This window comes from Stegodyphus dumicola, chromosome 7, assembly GCF_044657685.1.
Source record: "Stegodyphus dumicola isolate Sdum_Otavi_A_Nest chromosome 7, ASM4465768v1".
Classification (NCBI taxonomy): Eukaryota; Metazoa; Arthropoda; class Arachnida; order Araneae; family Eresidae; genus Stegodyphus; species Stegodyphus dumicola.
In genome coordinates this window covers 163,413,559-163,434,202 of record NC_140774.1, presented here as the reverse complement: position 1 = coordinate 163,434,202, position 20,644 = coordinate 163,413,559, and positions in this window count along the sequence as shown.

Here is a 20,644-nt window from a genome sequence, read left to right as displayed (position 1 = left end):
CAGTGTGCTGCCACTGCTCGGTTAGAAAGTGTTGATTTTCTTAATCAAAAATTCGTTAAACTTTACAAAACATGAAATAGATAATTCGAAATTCAAGATTCGGGCTTCCAGGTTCGGGCTTTCGGGTAGAGGACCGTGTTATTCAGAATTTGATGGCTCTAAGTATCGTTGTTGTTTCATAATGCGAGAAACATACATACTTTCATGCAGATTATTCATTGTTTCATTTCTTTAAATATAATACAGAGCGATAATTTGGTGGCAACAATTTGAAAAGTGATACAACCATTTATAGTGATTCGACCCAAAACGCCGTTTCAAGGCTAATATTCCTTCTGAGCTAACGCTCCTTTTTGCTTAAAAAAAATACTAAAATAAACAATTAATAAAAAATCTAAAAGATTTCAGATTTTACATTACGCCCAAAGAGGCGTCTTTTTTAACATTTTGCGTGCTATCTTTATTTACTAACTATGCTCTTCGCACTTAAACCATAAAATTCAATCCAACAGCAATATCGCAAAATATTTAAAACAGCATATTTTAAGGATTTCCGCTGCACAGTCTCGCGCGCTATAGAGATAATTCCACGCCCCCCTACCGTACGATGTTGTCATTGCTCGCTTTAAAATCGTTGAGTTTGTTAATAAAAAAATTATTAAAGGGTTACAAAATATGAAATCCATAATAAAATAAATTCCAAATTTGGGCTCCCAGATGACAATATTCGGTAGAAGATTACATGATTCAAAATTTATGGCTCTAGATACCATTGGTTTATTGCAATGCGAGAAACATACACACATTTATGCAGATTCTTCATTTTTTAATTTCTTTAAATATAACACAGGGAGATAATATTTGATGCCAATAATTTGAAAAGTGAACAGACATGTATAGTGAACCAACGCAAAATGCCAAAACGAAATTAATATTCCTTCAGGGCAAATTGAGCCTTCGGACTAACAATTTTAAAAAATGCATATCTTTAGAATTTCCGATACACAGTCTCGCGCGATGGATACATATTTTGTAATAATAAAATTCCATAGTCAAGAATACACTTAAAATTCTAACTGTATGTTCTTTTCATTTTTTAATGGTGACGGTCTCTTATTTGAAAGTACGTGGAATTAAATCCACAGCCCCGTAGTCAAGTTGTTTTTCCCGCCTTTTCTACACGTATAATTATAGAATGTTCTGGAGATATTTAAAGCGAACTGGAATGGCTGACGTCATTTCTTTGAAGCTCCGCCTTTCCAGAGGCTATAAAAGGACTCGAAAAGGAATATCGGGGTCTTTTTCTTTAATGTAACGATGCAGTAAACTTCATACAAAAAGTTATTAGTAATTCTTTTTTATTTACTCCGGAATTATGATTTTTGTAACTGCTATTTCTCCTGACCAATAATAAATGGATCCTGTTGTTTAAACTTATCGTCTGATAATTTAAGCTACGACTACATCTATGATTCTTCACCAATCTATTCCGGACAAAAGCTGGTACATTACACACACACATATATATATATTTATATATTCTTACAGTGTTTCCATTGCTCACTTTGAAATCGTTGAGTTTGTTAATCAAAAATTTGTTAAAGTATTACAAAATATGAAATCGATAATAAAACAAATTCCAAATTTGGGCTTCCAGATGACCGTATTTTTATCGCAGTGCAAGAAACATACATACATTTATGCAGATTCTTCATTATTTAATTCTTTTAAATATAATACAGGGCGATAATATTTGTTGGCAACAATTTCAAAAGTCCTTAGCCGTTTATAGTGAATCGACACAAAATCCCAAAACGAAATTATAAATAATTAATTCAATAAAACATAATTCTTCTTTCTGCTCCAGCAATCAATATGACCAACCCCTATTCAATTATATTTCGTATGAAAAATACCGCCCAGGGTCGGATCGTCCCTTCCTACCCCCCTCTACCTGCCGCACTGCTCTTAGAATAAATGCATCCAGATGCAAGGCTTTGGAAATTAAATCTAAAATTTGCCTCTGCGATATCATCTTAATCTCTGTATTGTATGTACACACTCAACAACGAAATATTTTTTTTAACTCGTTCATATATTAAAAGCTTTATTACCTTCGTTTAATCTGTAGTTATACTGAATCATGGATTTTAGCATAAAAAGTTCAAAACGAAAAGAGTTGCGAGTTGTCAATATTTCTTTCTGCCAATGGATGCTAACGAAGGCAACAACAGTATTCAGAATTTCCCAATGAATTTATCGCAATTTATTTTTATTTCGGAGTTCATTAGATGCGACTTTTCTGCTTCGAGGTTTACGTTATACTTATATATGCTATGTCTCACTAAAATCCTTACTCAGCCTTTATTTTTGCAACCGTTGGTCGCAGACATGTGATTTTAGCTTTGTATATAATTTAGATGACGCGATGTTTTGTTATTTTTAAATCTGAAGATATCAGTTTTTTAAATATTACCAAGTCTAACTTCTTATACGTTCCTCCAGTCCCTATACTTACATTTAGGAAAATTTTCTACTGTGAAATTTAGTTCACATGAAATTATATGTAAAATCTTAGTACCTCCTTTACTAATATTAGTACGCAATATGAAATGCCTCAAAATGCGAAGCTCCGCTGGAAAAATAAGGTTACAGGGGCAGGTCCATTTAGCATTGAGATAAATGATGCACCAAGCTAGTAATGGTTTTTGCAACTAAATTTTGTTGCCAAATTTGGCAATAAATTGAGAAAAGTCGCCAAAATCGGGAACGATTTCACATTTGTGCACGATTCCTATGTAACTATAACTGGTTCTATCACTATGAAACTGTAACCACATCGGACCCTATATAATTGTAACTGTGTATGCCTTCCAACAATTTCGAGAAATTGAAGGTACTGAAAATTTTTCGGTGGCAGAGGGAAAGCTACCTTAGACAGGAGATAGCATCAGGCCTCAGGTTTTAGTTCAGATTTGAGTTCGGAGTATTGAGAGATCTCCGTGCGCGCTTCGTTCTTGAGGTGAGCTTTTCATTGCGTTGTGTTTAGCGTTCTGAATAGTTTGACGTGGTAACCACTAATTGTGCTCTTTCATGCTGAGAAGAGCTGTATGAGTACCTTTGTTTAAAGTTCCAAAATCGTAAAATGTTTCTTTTAGAAAAATAAATCTTATCAAGCTCTCATCAGTTGGATGTGCATTCAAATCCATTACGAACCTGGAAGCACGGCGATCTTATCTATTCGCCACTAGTGGACAGTGTCACAGTATTGATGGCAAAATTTGTTGCCAAACCGCAGAAGGGTTAAACAACTTGCATCTACGGTTTTCTAGAGTTCTTTTAATAGTTCCGATAACTTATTATTTAGAATTACATGTATGATATAAAAATATACTAAATAAATTGATAAATTAAAATATACTATTATAAAAAAAATTACTATATAAGGTATTTCTCCCGGTTTCTTATCATGCCTTCTTGGTGTAATGGTCAGCCTGCTCGACGCGTATTCGAGAGGTCCATGATTTGAGTCTCGTGAAAGACATTACTCATTTCTTCAGTTTCCTGACATTGAAAAATTCTAAGTTACTCTACAGTGGCGCTCAAACTAAAAAAGGTGGTGGACGATGATTCTCCAACACCAGGATTTGGCGAATGGCTCACCTAATCCCCAGTCGCCCTTTAAAAGGGGGAGTATATGAGGTATTTCTCCCGCCTTTTAAGCATTCCTTCGTGGTGTAATGATCAGCATGCTCGGCGTATATTCGAGAGGCCCATGGTTCGAGTCCTGGAGAGGGCATTGCTCACTTTTTCATCTTTCCTGCTTTAAAAAAAAAACCTAATGTTTCTACAACTAAATAAATAAAAATAAATTTTAAAAAAATAAACAAATACGAAAGCAATAAAAAATAAGACAAGTCACATTACACACAAACTTTATTCTACAGACAGATATATGGATGCACGCAGTAGTAAGTCACTGGTATACATTACCATTCGAAACAAACATCATACTTGCCGAAATATTTGTTTCAACGGTACACTGATGCAATGTATCCGTAGAAGGAATCAGCGCCAGGTCCGTGAAACCACGTCTTGGCAGCTTACTGAACGCCCGTTTCGGCTGGAAAATGCCTACCTCCCAAATGCAAAAAGATGAAAATTGTTGAGTGCAAGAATTTTGGCTGTAAAATGGATGATTTCAATACTTTTCAGTGGAAACGCTGTAATAGACTTTACTAAATGATGCTAGCGTTTTGTTGGCGTACTCGCATTGCAACAAGACGCCTTTTGAGAAAATTCGTGATCCTTTTCTGTGAGTTTCTGACTCAACATCTCTAGCTGCCACAATAAATGACGGTATTCATTGCCGCCTGCTAGTGAGGAAGTCGACTGGAAGCACGTTCAGGAGACTCCAAAGTCGGTTGTTATAAATTTTATTATGGATGGGACTATAATGAAATTTTGGAGCCATTGGAAAAAGAAGGCGGTGTGTGTTTTAGTGTTTCGGACGAGAAGATATATGGCAGGAAATACATTGTAACCCGTGATGAAACATGGCCTTATCTAAATGAAGGTCTATTTATTATCGAAAACCATGGAAGTAAGAAAGGAAGGAGTGGCCAACCGGCACTAGAAGTGAAGCACTGCTTCGAAGCTTCGGTCACTAGATGGGGTGTTCTTTGTTTACATTCAGAAGTTCGCTTGACAGTGTTCTAATAGTATTTCGACACACGACAGTTCCATACAAATCGAAAAAGGGACATTTTCGCATGAAACATTCATAGTGTGATGGATTTTTATAGTTTAGTAACATTTACATAAAAATCACATCTTGGTTATTTTTCGATAACTAACAACAGCGATTTTGATTATGAATTTGTTTTATAAAATTCAAAGCTGTTGAACTACAAAAATATAGATTTTAACAAAAATGTTATGCTTAAAGAATGAAAAATACCTTATGGTACCTTTAAAAACGTCTTTCGATACCCTTGATAGAGTATTCGCTAATTTACTTTATGTGCCAAATGCCAAAATGTTTTAAATAAAATAATTATTTTTTTCACATCCATATATTATTGTAACATGTACCTTTTAAAATTTTTTAGAGGAGAGGCTTTACTGCTGCTCATTTTAAACTCATCGTTTTAATTTTATATATCTGAAAAATAAACACTTTGGGCTTACACGTTTTACTTATTTGGGTTAATTAAAAATAAAATCCTTATTTTATTCCCTTTCAGAAATGTTCAGATAAAGTTAAGTACTATTTAAAGTATTTCGCTAATTTCTAATAATTCTCTAATTTAAAATGAACCGAATAGAGCATTAATTATAAATTGACTTATATTTTTCGATTTAAAAGATGCCTCAGAAGCCAAAAAATCATGTCATATTTAAGTAAATATTTTAGGAAGAAGCTCTATAAATAGAAAATAAATAATGCATAATTTTAATATTAATAATACAATAAACTTTGATCTTAATTGTTTTAATATTTAACCGAATAAAATCGAATTATCTTAAAATTTCTTTCTAATATAATTAGCGAAAACTTGTGAAAATATTTCATTCAAATTAAACCATTCTGAGCAAACTGTTCTGTAAAATGTATATCATTTAATTCCGTTCAGAATGAAATGTTGTTTAAAAATGCATTCTTTTCATATACTTAGAACTCTGAAGTATTGTAGAAAAAGAAAATATATACATTTATATGCATATTTACGACGTAATTACAAAATATTTACATCCGATCGCGTCAAAACCCGTTGAACTTAATGGTAAATGACCCAATGTTTTGGTGTACGGATCGCCAGTGCTTCAGAGCAGGGTACGGGAGAAACCTGTTTAGGGCCACTCCATCTTACTTCCTACCTCCATGTCGAAAACGAAGGGGAAAAGTATACAAATCTAATTCCGTTAATACACAGAACGTTTCAGCAAGGGCTTTGTGATTGTTCCAGAATCCTCTTACAATGGGAAATTAAAAATAAGAAGAGTGGGAAAAAATATTAAAATCAACTCAGCGTAGTATCAAGAGAAAGTTTTACGAACGATATTTGAAATCCCTTTTGTTTTATTTCAATGACTTTCAACGAGTGAATCTTCATTAAGGCAAAGCAATAAAACAATACATCTAAAATATATTGCATTCCTTTAAAAAAGGAAGACTGATATACGTAGGTATTGGATATATACCGTTTCAACGTATTCCTGAGTAGTCACCTGATGATTGACCTGTTACGCCTTTGGTCTCTTGGAAACAGCTCTTTCTAAGCGCAAGAAAACCCCAATTGATGGATTCTGGAAAACAGTGGAAGAGGAATACGAATCAATACCAGCGGGGAAAAATTTTACGAAAAGCCCATCTATCATGGAAATCACAATGCAGACTTATAGTTTCAGAAAATAGTCTATTAGATCGAACATTTAAAAAGGTACTCTACATTTTTAAATATTATTAAACGGTCTTGAAATCGTTCTAAAAAAGGTGTTTTTAATGTAAATGAATGTTTGAAATTTGTATCCTTAAACAAAACAGGAAGATTTTTTTGGGAGAAGATATGTTAAAAGCTTCCATGAATTTTAATTCAGATTCTGTTTTAGAAAAGCAACTTTTGTGTTTTAGTATTAACCCACGATGAAGTAAAATTAAGTTCCACCTATATCCAGTGGATTCAATTATTATTATTGCTACCTCCACAATAATCTGAGCCTCAGCTCCTATGAAACAGGATTTATTTTATATACAGAAATATTCACAACACATTGTTTACACCTAAACCACCAGGTGTATTTAAGTTTATAGGATCCTATAGTTGTATAGACCTTCAGACCTTATTAGACTGCATTAGTTACCGCTGCGTCTGAAATTATAATGAAGTTCTATGAAGGTTCAATGCAATTTTCGAAATTTGAAATTTTGTAATTCCTATTCCTGATGATAATCACCAAGAAAACTTTCAGGAGTAATCAAGCGTGTAAACTAGGGCTTAATTTCTAAAATTAGAAGACCCCTAACCATATATAAGGTTGTTAGAAAAGGCAAGCAAAATAAATAAATAAAATATTAAGATAATTAATAATTATAATTAAAATTCCAAAATATGAAGGGTTAAATAAAAGTTTAATAAATGAATAAAATTATTGGTAAACGGTAAAATAATAAAATAAAATTCCCGACCTCTTCTTACTCGGGGCTTCGGCTGAATTTAAGCCCTGAATGTACAGTATAACGCAAAGGTTAGCAACAAAAGACCATTCTTTTTCCAGCACTTTAATGAAAAAAAGTTAAAACAGTTTAAGCGTCACTAACAAGAATAGACAGAATGTTTGAAATAGTATCAGAGTAAGAAGGATATTTTAAAGGAAATTTGTAGTTATGAAAATAAAGAAGAGTCCAAGACTTTCTGACTATAATGCCTCACCGATACAATTTTATCTGTCAAGCAGAATGTGGGGAAGGGAAATAATTCCACCTGAATTCGAGGCTGATCTGGAAGCTGAGAACAAACATAAAGGATCTGTACAAATGACAGTTTTCATTCTCCCGTTATTTGGTTACATTAGTTCCAAAATGCTTGGAGGTGCTCTTTTCTGTGGGAAGTCACAGATATGTGTGAATGTGCACAACCAAGTTGATTACTTCTAGCACTTTCGGAACTAAAAAATTTATCTGCTGTCATATACTTACACTGGTGTGCAAAAATTAAGGACGAGACGGTTTTTTCAATATAACTTTGTACAAAAGCTTTCCAAATCAACACATTTAATACCGTAAGATCCCCAATATGTAAGGACATGAGTAATGTAAGCAACACTTACTAAAAGAGAAATCAGAGGGATAAAAAGAAGCTTTATTGAAAAAGTAGCATGGAGCGCAATGCGACTGAAGGCCGAAACATCCCTGTGATGGGTGTCCAGCAAGAAACATTCGGTTTTTAATAGGGAATATGATCTCCCTCGACTGCTAGGCAGGTTTCACAGCGTCTGCCCATGCTGAGAATGAGGGTGTTAATGAGTTGTTGAGGCATTGCTGCCCATTCGTCTTGCAGCGCCAGTCGAAGCTCCGGAATCGTTACTGGTGGTAAGGTACGAGCTGCCAAGCGTCTGCCTAGAAAATCCCATACATGCTCGATGGGATTGAGATCCAGAGATCGTCCCGGCCAATCCATACGTTCAATATCCTCACTCTCTAAGAGCTGTTCGGCAGCTACTGTGCGATGACATGGTGCATTGTCGTCCATGAAAAGGAACTGCGGACCCATAGCGCCTCTAAAAAGACGCACATATGGAAGAAGAATCTCGTTACAATAACGGGTCCCGTTGACTGAACCTGCTTCGCAGATGTGAAGGTCTGTACGACTACCAAGCATGATGCCTCCCCAAACGAGAACACCGCCACCTTCATACCTGTCCCTTTCAATGATGTTCAAGGAATGATTGCGGCTTCCCCGCTCTCTCCAGATGAGTATGCGATGAGAATCGCTACTCAGACTGAATCTGCTCTCATCTGTAAAGAGTACTCGTCCCCATTCATTGTCTCTCCAATTCCGGTGCTCCCGGCACCACAGAGAACGCCTTCTCCGATGGGCAGGCGTTAGAGGTACAAACCGTACAGGGCGTCGTGCAAACACACCACCACCGTGCAATCTTCTGGCCACGGTAAAACGCGATATCGGTCGTCCAGTCGCTTGTGTCGTGTGTCTAGCGATTTCTCCCGCTGTCTCCGCCTGTTTCTTCTGGCCTGTAAGGCAATATACCGGTCATCTGCGGGTGTGGTTTCTCGTGGACGACCACTACTAAACCCCCGGATAGCTGTTCCTGTAGTTTGAAATTGTCTCCAAAGTCGTGAAACGATGCTGTGAGCAATTCCGAACTCTGCAGCCACACTTGTCATACTGCGGCCTTCCTCCAACTTCCCAATGATTCGACCTCGGGTAAAAGCATCCAGATGTTGTCTAACAGATTGATTATTCGCCATTTCTCGCTGAGGCAGCAACTCGGTGTGATTTTAACTGCTATACGCGTGCAATCTCTTTGCCAGAAATACTGATCTTACACCGACAACATGCTTTATACTACTCAGACACTCTCCCATTACGTCTACCTGCATACCTGCGCATGTGCTACCGTACATCACCTTACTTAATCTCCTGATTGGTCTTTCTGTCCGCTCTGCCTCTTCGTTCAGCTGATATGCTAATTTTTCGACTTCGTCCTTAATTTTTGCACACCAGTGTATACCAGTTCTTGAAGGGGCATCTGCGGTTAGGAGGCTTTCCTTCCTAACCGCATTCATTAAGTTTATCGTTAGTAAATGTTATTTCTATGTTCTGTGAAATCTTGAAGTTTTGATTTGAAATTCTAATGCTCTCCCAACCTGTTTCCTGAAAACGAAATCAACTTGAGAAATTATGACTCATCAAGGGACACCATACACATTTTTTGGTGTCTGAAACCCGCGAAAAGGGGAATTACCTTTTGAAAGGTAAGAATTTTGATTTATTTGTTCTTAGTATCGATCTTTGAAAACGAAACATAATGGATGATTTAGCAAAAGAGAAAAAGAAACGTGCTATTGTACGTAGTAAAGTTACTACACTTAAATAAACTTGAAATTATTATCGGAAGAATTAAGTAAAGAACATTTAGAAGATCTAAATTCATCATATGAATTGTTAATTGAATACCATGAGAAACTTAAAAGTCTTGACTCAAAGATCGATGCTCTCATAATTGATGAAAAAGAATATGATAACGAACTACTTGTATGTGAAGAGTATGATGAAAAAATTATAACGTTTAAAGCTAATATTGTTAGTAAAGTAAAGAAAATTAACAGTAATGAAGTTGTTGAAAGAAGTATAATTACAACTAGTAATGGTATTAGTAGTACTCTGAATGGTAATAATGTTGTTACAAGTAGTGCTTCAGTAAAGTTACCTAAATTAAATATTGAAAAATTTGCTGGTGATCCCAGTAAATGGCTCGAATTCTTTAATTCGTATGATAATGCTATTCATTCTAATCCAAGTTTATCTAAAATAGATAAGTTTACATATTTTAAAAGTTTATTATCTGGTTCAGCATATAATTGTGTTTCTGGTTATGCTTTGTCTGAAGAAAATTATGATCTAGGCATTAAAAGTTTAGAAGAAAGGTTTGGTCGTAAAGATGTTATTATATCAAAATTCATGCAGATGTTGTTACAGTTAGGACCAGTTAAAAGTTCTTCAAATGATTTTGAGTTAAGAAAGCTCTATGATCAGTTACAAATCTGCGTTAGAAATTTAAGTACTTTAGATGTTACTAGCGGTTCATACGGACAGTTATTGAACCCAATAGTTCTTAAATTGTTACCTGAAGATTTAGCTCTTGAATTCCATAGAGAAAGAACATCTAACCAAAATATAGAAGTAAGTGAATTAATAGAGTTCATTAAAATCGAAACTGAATGCCGAGAAGCAAATATTTTGATTATTAGCTCAAAAGGTAATAAATACACAGGGGTTAATCCTAAACAAGGGTTCAAAAATTATAAAGTCAAATCACAAGCTTCTGCTTTTAACACATCGGTAAAAATGTTTTGCATATTCTGCAAATCAAACGAACATACATCTGCCGGATGTTTGAAATTTTCCGACGAACAAAAACGAAACAAATTAAAACGTGAAGGTCGCTGTTACAGATGCCTTCTAAAATCACATTTGTCATCGAATAGTCGGTCAAAAATACAACTATGCGAAAATTGTAACGATAAAAATCATAATAAACTTTCCTGCCGTTTGAAATCGAAAGAAATGGAAGATGTTAAATCCGCAGATACGCAAAATAAAACTTTAGTATCTACTTTCCACTGTAACACTCTAAAACCTGAAAATAGTGTGCTTTTACAGACATGTTCTGTTATTGCTCAAAGCAAAAATAAATCGAGAATCGTAAGATTATTAATTGATTCAGGTAGTGAACGAAACTTCATCACCCACAAGTTAGCGCGCGATTTAGAATTGCAAGTCGTTAGAAAAGAATCTCTAACAATTTATTCGTTTGGAAATCAGTGAGGTAACTCGCAAGAATTTGATGTATATAGTCTAAAAATAAAAAATAAAAACGATGATCGTTGCCTTGTTGCTATCGCGATAGAATTAATATCATCAATAGAATTACAGGCACCATCAACATGTCAAAACATTAAAGAATTTATGACTAAAAAGGGTTTGGAACTTTCGGATACAAGTCCCGTTAATGAGAACATAAATATTCTGCTTGGCGCGGAGCATTTCTGGTATATACAAACAGGAAGTAATTCAATGATAAATGATGCTTGTTTATAGTACCGACGATATTTGGATACACAGTGATGGGTAAAGTAAAAAATAATAATACTCGAATTAATGCGTTGTTTTTATCTACCGTTGAAGGAAACACATTTGATTTGCAGTCATTTTGGAAATTGGATTTGATAGGAATTGAAAATGAAAACAAAACATTTTCGGAAACTTAAGTGAAGAGGAAGAAGGAAGGAAATTTCGGAAACTGATTTGGATACTATTAAGCATTTTAACGACAGTTTAAAATTTAATAACGGCAGGTACGAAACAAAACTCTTTTGGAAGGACAATAAATCACAACTCGCTGATAATATTTTCGTTGCTAAACAACGATTTCTAGAACTAAAGTATAAATTAAAGGGAAATGATTTCCTATATAATGAATATGATAATATAATTGGAGAACAAGTTGAGAGAGAGATTGTTGAACAATGTAAGTTTGTTGAAAATGAACCTAACTGTTATTATATGCCTCATAAGCCCGTTATACGTGAAGGAAAAGTAACAACAAGAATAAGAATAGTTTATGATGCCTCCTCTAGGTCTGAAGGAGCTAAATCGTTAAATGAATGTTTGATATCAGGCCCTAATTTAAATCCTAACCTGTTGGATATAATTTTAAAATTTAGCGTACATAAAGTTGCATTTTGTGCAGACATAGAGAAGGCTTTTCACCAAATTCAAATTGATAGTGAAGATAGAAATTTTTTAAAGTTCTTGTGGTTTGATCATTCTTACGACGATAGTGACAATAGTTTAGGCTTTAAGGTTTTTCGAATGTGCCGAGTTCCGTTTGGAATGACAACAAGTCCGTTTATTTTGTCCGCCACTATCAAACATCATATTAAGGGTTATGAAAAGAAATATAGTAAAGCTGTTGACATGTTAAATAAGTCCTTATATGTTGATGACCTTATCCATGGAGCAGACTCCGTTGAAGAAGTTTTCTCATTGTCAACTGATGCAGTTAAAATTCTTCAAGACGCTGGTATGAACTTGAGAAAATTTGAATCAAATTCCGTATCTTTAAAAAATCATTGGCAAGATATTGGTTTAATTAATAAGGAAGATAATTTGGATAAGAAAACGTTAATGGTGCTGGGAATAATTTGGGATTTGGATGAGAACACACTGAAATTAGATGTACAAGAACTTTTACAACCAGTTGACTGGAAACACGTTACGAAGCGAAAGGTATTACAGATTGTGGCAAAAATTTATGACCCAGTTGGCTTCATTGCACCTTTTGTTATCAGAATAAAATTCTTATTACAAGAGTTATGGGAATTGGGTATTGACTGGGACACAATTTTGCCCAGCTATTTGAGTGAAAAATTTAAAACTTGGTACTTTGAAATTGAAGTTATTCTCAACTTGTGTATTCCTAGAAAATACATATTAAATGATGAATGTGTAAATTTCGATAAAATAGAGCTTTTTGTCTTTTTGCCAGCCTCAAGGGATATGGAGCTGTTGCATATTTTCGTGATCCTGATTCTTGCTGTACGTCTTTTGTTCTTTCAAAGAGCCGTGTATCCCCACTTAAAAAATTAGCCTTGCCTCGTTTAGAACTTATGGGAGCCATTATTGCCGCAAGAATAGTTAAATATTTAAGGAAATTATTTAATATCCAAGAAGATAATGTATTTTGTTTTAGTGACTCTAAAATTGTTCTTCACTGGATCAGGGGTACCGCTGATAAATGGAAACCCTTTGTTGCTAATCGTGTACGTGAAATACAAGATGTTGTATCACCTTCGCAATGGAAATACTGTAAGAGAAATGACAATCCGGCTGACATAGTTTCACGTGGATTAAGAGCTTCTGATCTAGTGGGAAATAAACTTTGGTTCAATGGACCAGTGTGGTTAAAAGAGAAAAATTTACCTTCATCATCTTTTGATCTTTTGATCGAGCCTATGGTGGAAGAGGTACAGGTAGAACAGCGTCAAACTAGTGTATGTTCTGTTATTAGCCAAGAGGCTGAATTTGATTTGACATCCAGGTTTTCATCCTGGAAAAAATTGAAACGCGTAACTGCATGGTGTTTAAGATTCTGCCACAATATTAAACCTACATCTTTAAAACTCAATGGTTTTTTAACAGTTCAAGAATTGGATAAGGCAAGCAATTTGATTTTTAAAATCATGCAAAATTCCGAATTTAGAGAAGAAATTAGACTTTTGAAAGCAGGGAAGAAATTGAATCTCAGCAGTAAAATCCTGAAATTAAATCCTTTTCTTGATAGAGAAGAAATCCTTAGAGTCGGTGGTAGACTCTGTAACTCGAATCTTTCAGAAAACACAAAGTATCCAATCATTCTTCCCAAAAGTCACCAAGTTACTGAATTGATAGTCAAACACTTTCACGAAGTGAACCTTCACGGAGGAACCACATTAACATTATCTGCTCTGCGACAGAAATATTGGATCGTTAATGGCCGAGAAATTGTAAGAAAAATAATTTGGAAATGTATAAAATGTTTTAAAAATCGAACAAGCACATCCAGTCAGATAATGGGCGACCTACCTGTTTCTCGCGTATTGCCGGATAGAACATTCTCGAATACAGGACTAGATTTTGCAGGCCCCTTTTTAATTAAAGCTAGGAAAGGAAGAGGGGGAACGAGATATAAATGTTATATTTGCCTTTACATATGCTTCACCACAAAGGCCATTCACCTAGAAGTAGTCAGTGATCTAAAAACTGAAGCATTCCTAGCATCTCTGAAAAGATTTGTGTCGCGCAGAGGAAAACCCCAAAAAATCTTTTCAGATAGAGGAACCAACTATATTGGGGCTGATCGAGAATTAAGAAGATACACTTTCCTCTGAGGAAGCATTTCAAAACTACCTGAGCGGTGAAAATATTCAATGGATCTTCAATCCTTCTGCTGCCCCTCACTTTGGAGGCCTTTGGGAGGCTGGAGTGAAACAAATGAAGATTCCCTTAAAGCGGACTATTGGGACCCAGGTTCTGACATACGAAGAATTTCACACCTTAATTACACAAATCGAGGCGTGTTTGAATTCCAGGCCAATAGTTTCCATCTCATCTGACCCTGAAGATTTTAATCCTTTAACACCTGGACATTTCCTAATTGGGACTACATTAACAGCAATTCCTGAACCTGATCTTACAAATAATAAGCTAACCCCTGCTGAAAGATGGAAATTGACACAGCAAAATTTCCAGTGCTTTTGGAAACGTTGGTCTAGAGATTATCTTTCACAATTACAAGGGCGTACCAAATGGTTGAGGGATAAACCAAATTTAGCCCTCAATGACTTAGTCTTGATAAAGGACGAAAATTTGCCTCCATTAAAGTGGCGACTTGGACGAGTAATTGAACTATATCCTGGTGCTGATGGAAAAGTTCGTGTTGTGAAACTAAAATCTTTATTGGGCAAAATGAAGCGACCTATACATAAACTTTCCCGCTTACCATTGAGTGAATAAGACTCTAAAAAAAACATTAATTGCATATTCATAATTTGTGTCTTTACTGTTATTAATTCAATTATGTTTCAGATTCAGAGAATGGACCACAATTGTGGATTATGGTAATTTAGCAGTTTCATTATTTTGTTTTCCTTCTAGAAATTGTAAGTATGTTTTATTTGTAAAATTTTGTGCTAAATTTAATGTTGTTATTCAATTTAAATTTGTCATTATGCATTTTTATCTTATATGATATACTGTTGAATGTTTGGGAAACTTGTTTAAATTTAAAATTGAAGATCTTTATAACAATGTTGTAATGAACCAATGTTCATCGGGGCGGAGTATGTTCCGTCTTTTCGGTAGATAGGTGGCGCTCTTGATGCGCGCCGATGAAAAATATTCCACTTGACGCTTGAACTTGAAGAATGACGCACGTCATACCTTTTTTTGATGCTTGATTATGTTTTCATGGCCGCTATAGGCGGAAGTAATATACTATATCATTAAGTTTACCGTTAATAAATGTTATTTCTATGTTCTGTGAAATCTTGAAGTTTTGATTTGAAATTCTAATGCTCTCCCAACCTGTTTCCTGAAAACGAAATCCACTTGAGAAATTATGACTCATCAAGAGACACCATACATATATAGATAGCCAGATAAATAGTTATGTGTATGTGCATGCAAAATATATTTCAAGTGATTCAACAAGGCTGAAATTGCAGCAACTGGGCCAAAATGTTAAGTTGTTAATATTTGATGCAAGATTTGACAGAAGACGATATCTAATAGACATATTAGGCGCAAAAATGTAAGCAAGATCGAAAGAGAAAAGTCCTCAAATAAAAACGAAAGCGTAGAACCCCAACTGCAGCAAAGTAATTACATCGGAAGACTGAAGATGAGACTCATATCGTGTTAAAATAAGACCGATAAAAAACCGGAAACGAAGTCAAGAAATAAGAAAAGTAAAAGCATTTAAAATTAAACAGAAACTCACAAGCTAAAAGAATCTACAGAAAAATCAAATGCTGCTAATTTTTTTAATTTTTTTATTTTTTTTTTTTTATTTTTTTTTATTTCATTTTCTCTGAAGAATACCTTTCCTGAATTTATTGGAATTAATATAATAAAATTTGGTTGTAGCTGTCAATGGATTATGCTATGTCTAAAGCAAATTTTGTGGTTTTTCATGATCAAACCGTATTTCTTAACAGCATATTTATGTAGCATGTAAAAAGAACTCGGAATCTCATAATATATAGGGAACTATCTTCTGAATATGAAACAATTTTTTCTTATTGCAGAGTGAAGATAATTATTTTCACTATGCTGAAGAATAAATACCTCCACGGAATATCAACTGGCACTTTACACTGATGTAGCTCTTCGTGTACTCAAAACATAGCAAAAGATTCAAAAAAGAGTCTCGTTTTTAGGTTGGTTCACCTTGTAATATTTCGATACTTTCGATGGACGCCGAGCTCACTCGTGGCTTAAAACATCACCGGCTCAACTGAAATGGGTGTTGCTTTTCATGACCGCATTCTTTTACTTTAGTTTTAGAGCATTCTTTTACTGTGATTTCAATGCATTGATTCTTACTTTATTTACTTTGTAATAATTGGCTCTAGCAATTTTAGCTTTTTTGGGGTGAAGTTTTCTGAGTTACCAATTCCTTCCAGTTATAAGAAGCTTCTTCCACCCGTTCGCAAGGGCAATCTAATTTCATTTGTGTACAGTCAGTGCATACTAAGTCACATGGAATGAAGAAATAAGAGTTAATTTACGTCAAGTAGGTGGTTATCCTTAAGAGATAAAGGTGTAAAAGTACTAATTGCATCATTATATTTTACATAAAATGTTTTCTTGTTTTCATGTATCATACTCGCTTTTCCATTTAAAATTTTCGAGTTAACTTCAAGGTGTTCATTTTGATGTTATTCATACTTTCTACAAGCAGCACTTTCTACCTATTAACCACGGGATCGCTGCTTAACTGAGCTTCGTCATGCAAGGTACTGTCATGCAAGGCGGCCATAGTTCGAAAAGACAAACTTTCATACACGCATCTTGTACGGGGGTCATTCTCTGAAATTTTTTAGATGCACATAGGTTTTTTAAAGCTATATTTACCTAATTTTAGAAGTGTTCAAAGTAGTCTCCTCCAGCATCAATGCACTTCTCTTAGCGAATTTTCCAAATATTAAATGCCTCAAGCCATTCATTTCTTGGAATCGATAGAAACAACGCATTTGTAGCCTCGTCAATCTCATCTTCGGAACGAAAATGATGTCCACGTAAGTTCCTTTTTAGATTAAAAAATAGCCAAAATTCGCATACAGCTATGTTGGGTGAATAAGGTCTATCATTTTGATGTATTTTTGTTCAAAAAATTCAACTGTCAATCTTGCTGAATGAAAAGATGCATTGTCATGGGTCCTCTAACATTCACTTCTTGAAGAATTTCTGGAAGACACTTAGTGATGTACCAGTTAGCTGTGGCTGTCTTCTGTCCTTCCAGCTTGATAACTTTGACCAGTCCTGTGCCTCTGAAGAAAATGGCATACATTACTTTTTTCATGGCATGTTGTCTTTTCACCATTGTGGGCGTGCGATTATCTTCAAAGGACCCATTCTTTACTGTCTTGACGTGTTGGAACGTAAAAAAATAGACATATATGTTTCATCACCAGTTAGAATTTTAGAAATAATGTGGTGGCCACCATCTCTAAGTAATTTAAAGGTTTCTTTTCTGATTTCTACACGCTCCTCTTTTTGGTGCTCAGTTAAATTACGGGGAACTCAACGACAAACCAGTTTTTTTCATATGCAATTCTTCATGATTAATTTTATGTATGGCGGCGCATCCACTGTTAAGTTCCTTCTGTATCATTTGGTAGGTGCAAAGGTTTTCATCGATTAACATTTTCCGTATGGCAGACATATTATCCGGGATCATTGCTGACAACGGCTTTACTCTGTGTTGATCATCATCCTGAAGAGAGTTGAGACATCTGTGAAATTCTGTAAACCACCTGAATACAATAGCAAAAGATAGATCTTTATTTTCGAATGCTAATTCTAGATGTTGAACGCATTCTTCTTGATTTATTCCCACTTAAAAATCATAGAAAACCGTAGTGCGATAATATTCTCGCATCAGTTTCATTTTTCCTTCTGCTTAAAGTTTATCCTACTCTTTAAGTGCTTGCTATTAGCTAGTAAAAACCGTCTGCTAGGATAAAATAATTCATATTTACAAATTTAACAGTTAATTTTTTCTGGTACTTATTGTCCGCTCGTATCTTAAAAATTTCAGAGTGACCTACGTATAAAGATACTCACAACCTGATGCACATCAGTTTTTAACTGAAGTAAAGCCACCTTCATAAAAGTGTTGGCATCTTTATAGCTTGGTACTTTATGCAAATAGTATTATAGCTTGCTATTCTGATTATTAAAGTAAATGAAAATTTTGTTTGCAAAAGAACAGTGCGACATAAAGGTGCTTGCATCTCTGAGAAGGTTGGTTTTTTTGAAGTTAGCATGCGGCACCTTTACATCGGGACAGTCTTGTGAAGATTTTAATCAATCTTTTCGGTTCCCTTAATAGTGCCACCTCACATGAGAGTGGCCACATTATGACGCGCTACCGCTATGAAGGCACCTTTAAACATATCAAATATATAAGTTCGATTAGTAAAGAGGTTTACGAAACAGATTTTTCAAATCTTGAATATGGCCTGTGCGATTTCTATTTTTTTAGAATTCTTGAAATTTAGTATGTTTTAAAAAGTGCTAATTCTTCCTTATTGTTGGCACATTTTTGTTGTAAGAGAAGAAAGTTGTAAGAAAAGAAAGCTGTAAGCAATTCCAATGCTTGTACAGTAAAAATGATACTCTTCATACCCATATTAAAATGTAAATAAATTATGCTTCAAACAAGATTATTTTATTATTCAGAAAATTTCTTTAAAGAAATCTAGATATTGACCGCATTTCAACGTTGACTCATTGCTCAGATATGCTGCAGATCATATAATAGTTAATCGGTAAATTTTCTTCTTTGCTCACTCAAGTATTCATTTTTTTTTTTTTTTTCTTTTTTTTTAAATGTCCATTCTACAGCAATTGCAGCGAAGCGTTAAACTGTTCAAAGCAAAGAAATTCGCCACAGGGAAATCGTATTTACAATTCGTACAGTTATTCAATCATTTTCAGGACGAAACAAACACTAATTACAAGGAGGAAAAAAAAAAAAAAAAAAAAAAAACCACGAAACAGCCAGCAAAATAATGCAAATTTCAGATTTTAAAAATCGTAAACATTACTAAATATAGCAGATATTAACTATCTCTGTATTCCTTTTAGATAAAATTATACAAAACTTTCAGAAAAAGGAAAATAATGAATTTTAACCTTACTTATTGAAATTTATATAATTTGTAAGGTTAAACCTAATTAATTTGTTTAGTTTTCTTGTCTTCCCATCTAAAATTCTAATCAGTACGTTTTAAACAGTAAACCCTTGACAAACCGACAGGTCAAACGCGGGGGGTTACGTCATTAATAGACTGCGCGTACGGCAAAATAGCTTTCCAAAAAGTTAATATTCTATGAAAAAAACTGTGTTTGATAATACAGATTAGGGAAGTACGTATAATTTAAACAGATCTAAATATTGATATAATTAAAAGAAAAAAAATTGTGAACTCAATATTAACTGAAGGGTTTTTTTTTAAATTTTTTATTTATTTTATTTATTTATTTATTAATTTTTTTACTACTTAACAAGTACGTGATGCATTTTATTCTACCTGGTGATTTTTGCTTAAGACAATAAGTGATGCAACTTTTTTAAAAGTTCGGTAAGGAGCGCAAAGTTTTTCGATGTAGGTAGCCTTTGATGGCACTTTTATGTGGCATCACCCTTTCTTCGTTTGGTTCAATCTCCATTGCAAAACCAGGTAGTTCCTACAACTTTATTAACAATTCGTGTTACTTCTTCAAAGTTAAAGGCGCTTTAACTTCTTCCTTATCACTGCTTTCACTGTCGGCTGGTGTGATTCCCCATTCTTCACTCGTCATCAATATTAATTCTTTGACTTCTCCTTCTTCCGTATCTACAACTCCTTCGCCGCAAATTGATTTTGAAGTTTTTACGATTTATTTGGCTTTATTTTCAGTCGATGGAAATCCTTTACATTTGTTAATAATCTGGCCAGAACTAATGCTAGCGAGCATTCAGTGCTGATGAACGAGATCTGGACTGGACCTGAATGAAACTCTAGCGTTGGACAAATCAAACGGACACAGTTTAAATATCGTACATAAGTTGTAGAGTCATTCCTCGCTGGGACTCGAACCCGGACCTCTCGAATACGCGCTGAGTGTGCTACCTAACGAGATAAATACTGGTAGAGAGCGTATCTGCAACCTCTAACAGGTTCGAACATTAGTGTCACGTGACTTATGTTCGAATTCCGAAAGTCCGGAAATACTTAACATTGATTTGTATGGGACGAAAGACAACTGCTCTGCTTTGTTACGTAAAATAAAAAATAAATAAATAAAATAAAATAAAAAAAATAAAAAAAAAAATAAAAAAAAAAAAAGGTTATCCACTGCAGCACCTATGGATGTAAAGAAAGTTTTGTAAAAAATGACCTGTCATCTTTCGTAGGAAAGTTAAAAATTGCACGATTTATTATTATTATTATTATTTTGCAGTATTTTTGTCATTTTACTGTCTCTGTTGAATTGGTTGGAAAGTTTCGGCCATATTGTATAAGAAAATTGCCGCTGTATATGACATTTTCAGCATGTAGTCTCGCTTCAGTTCCGTCAAGTTTCTAATT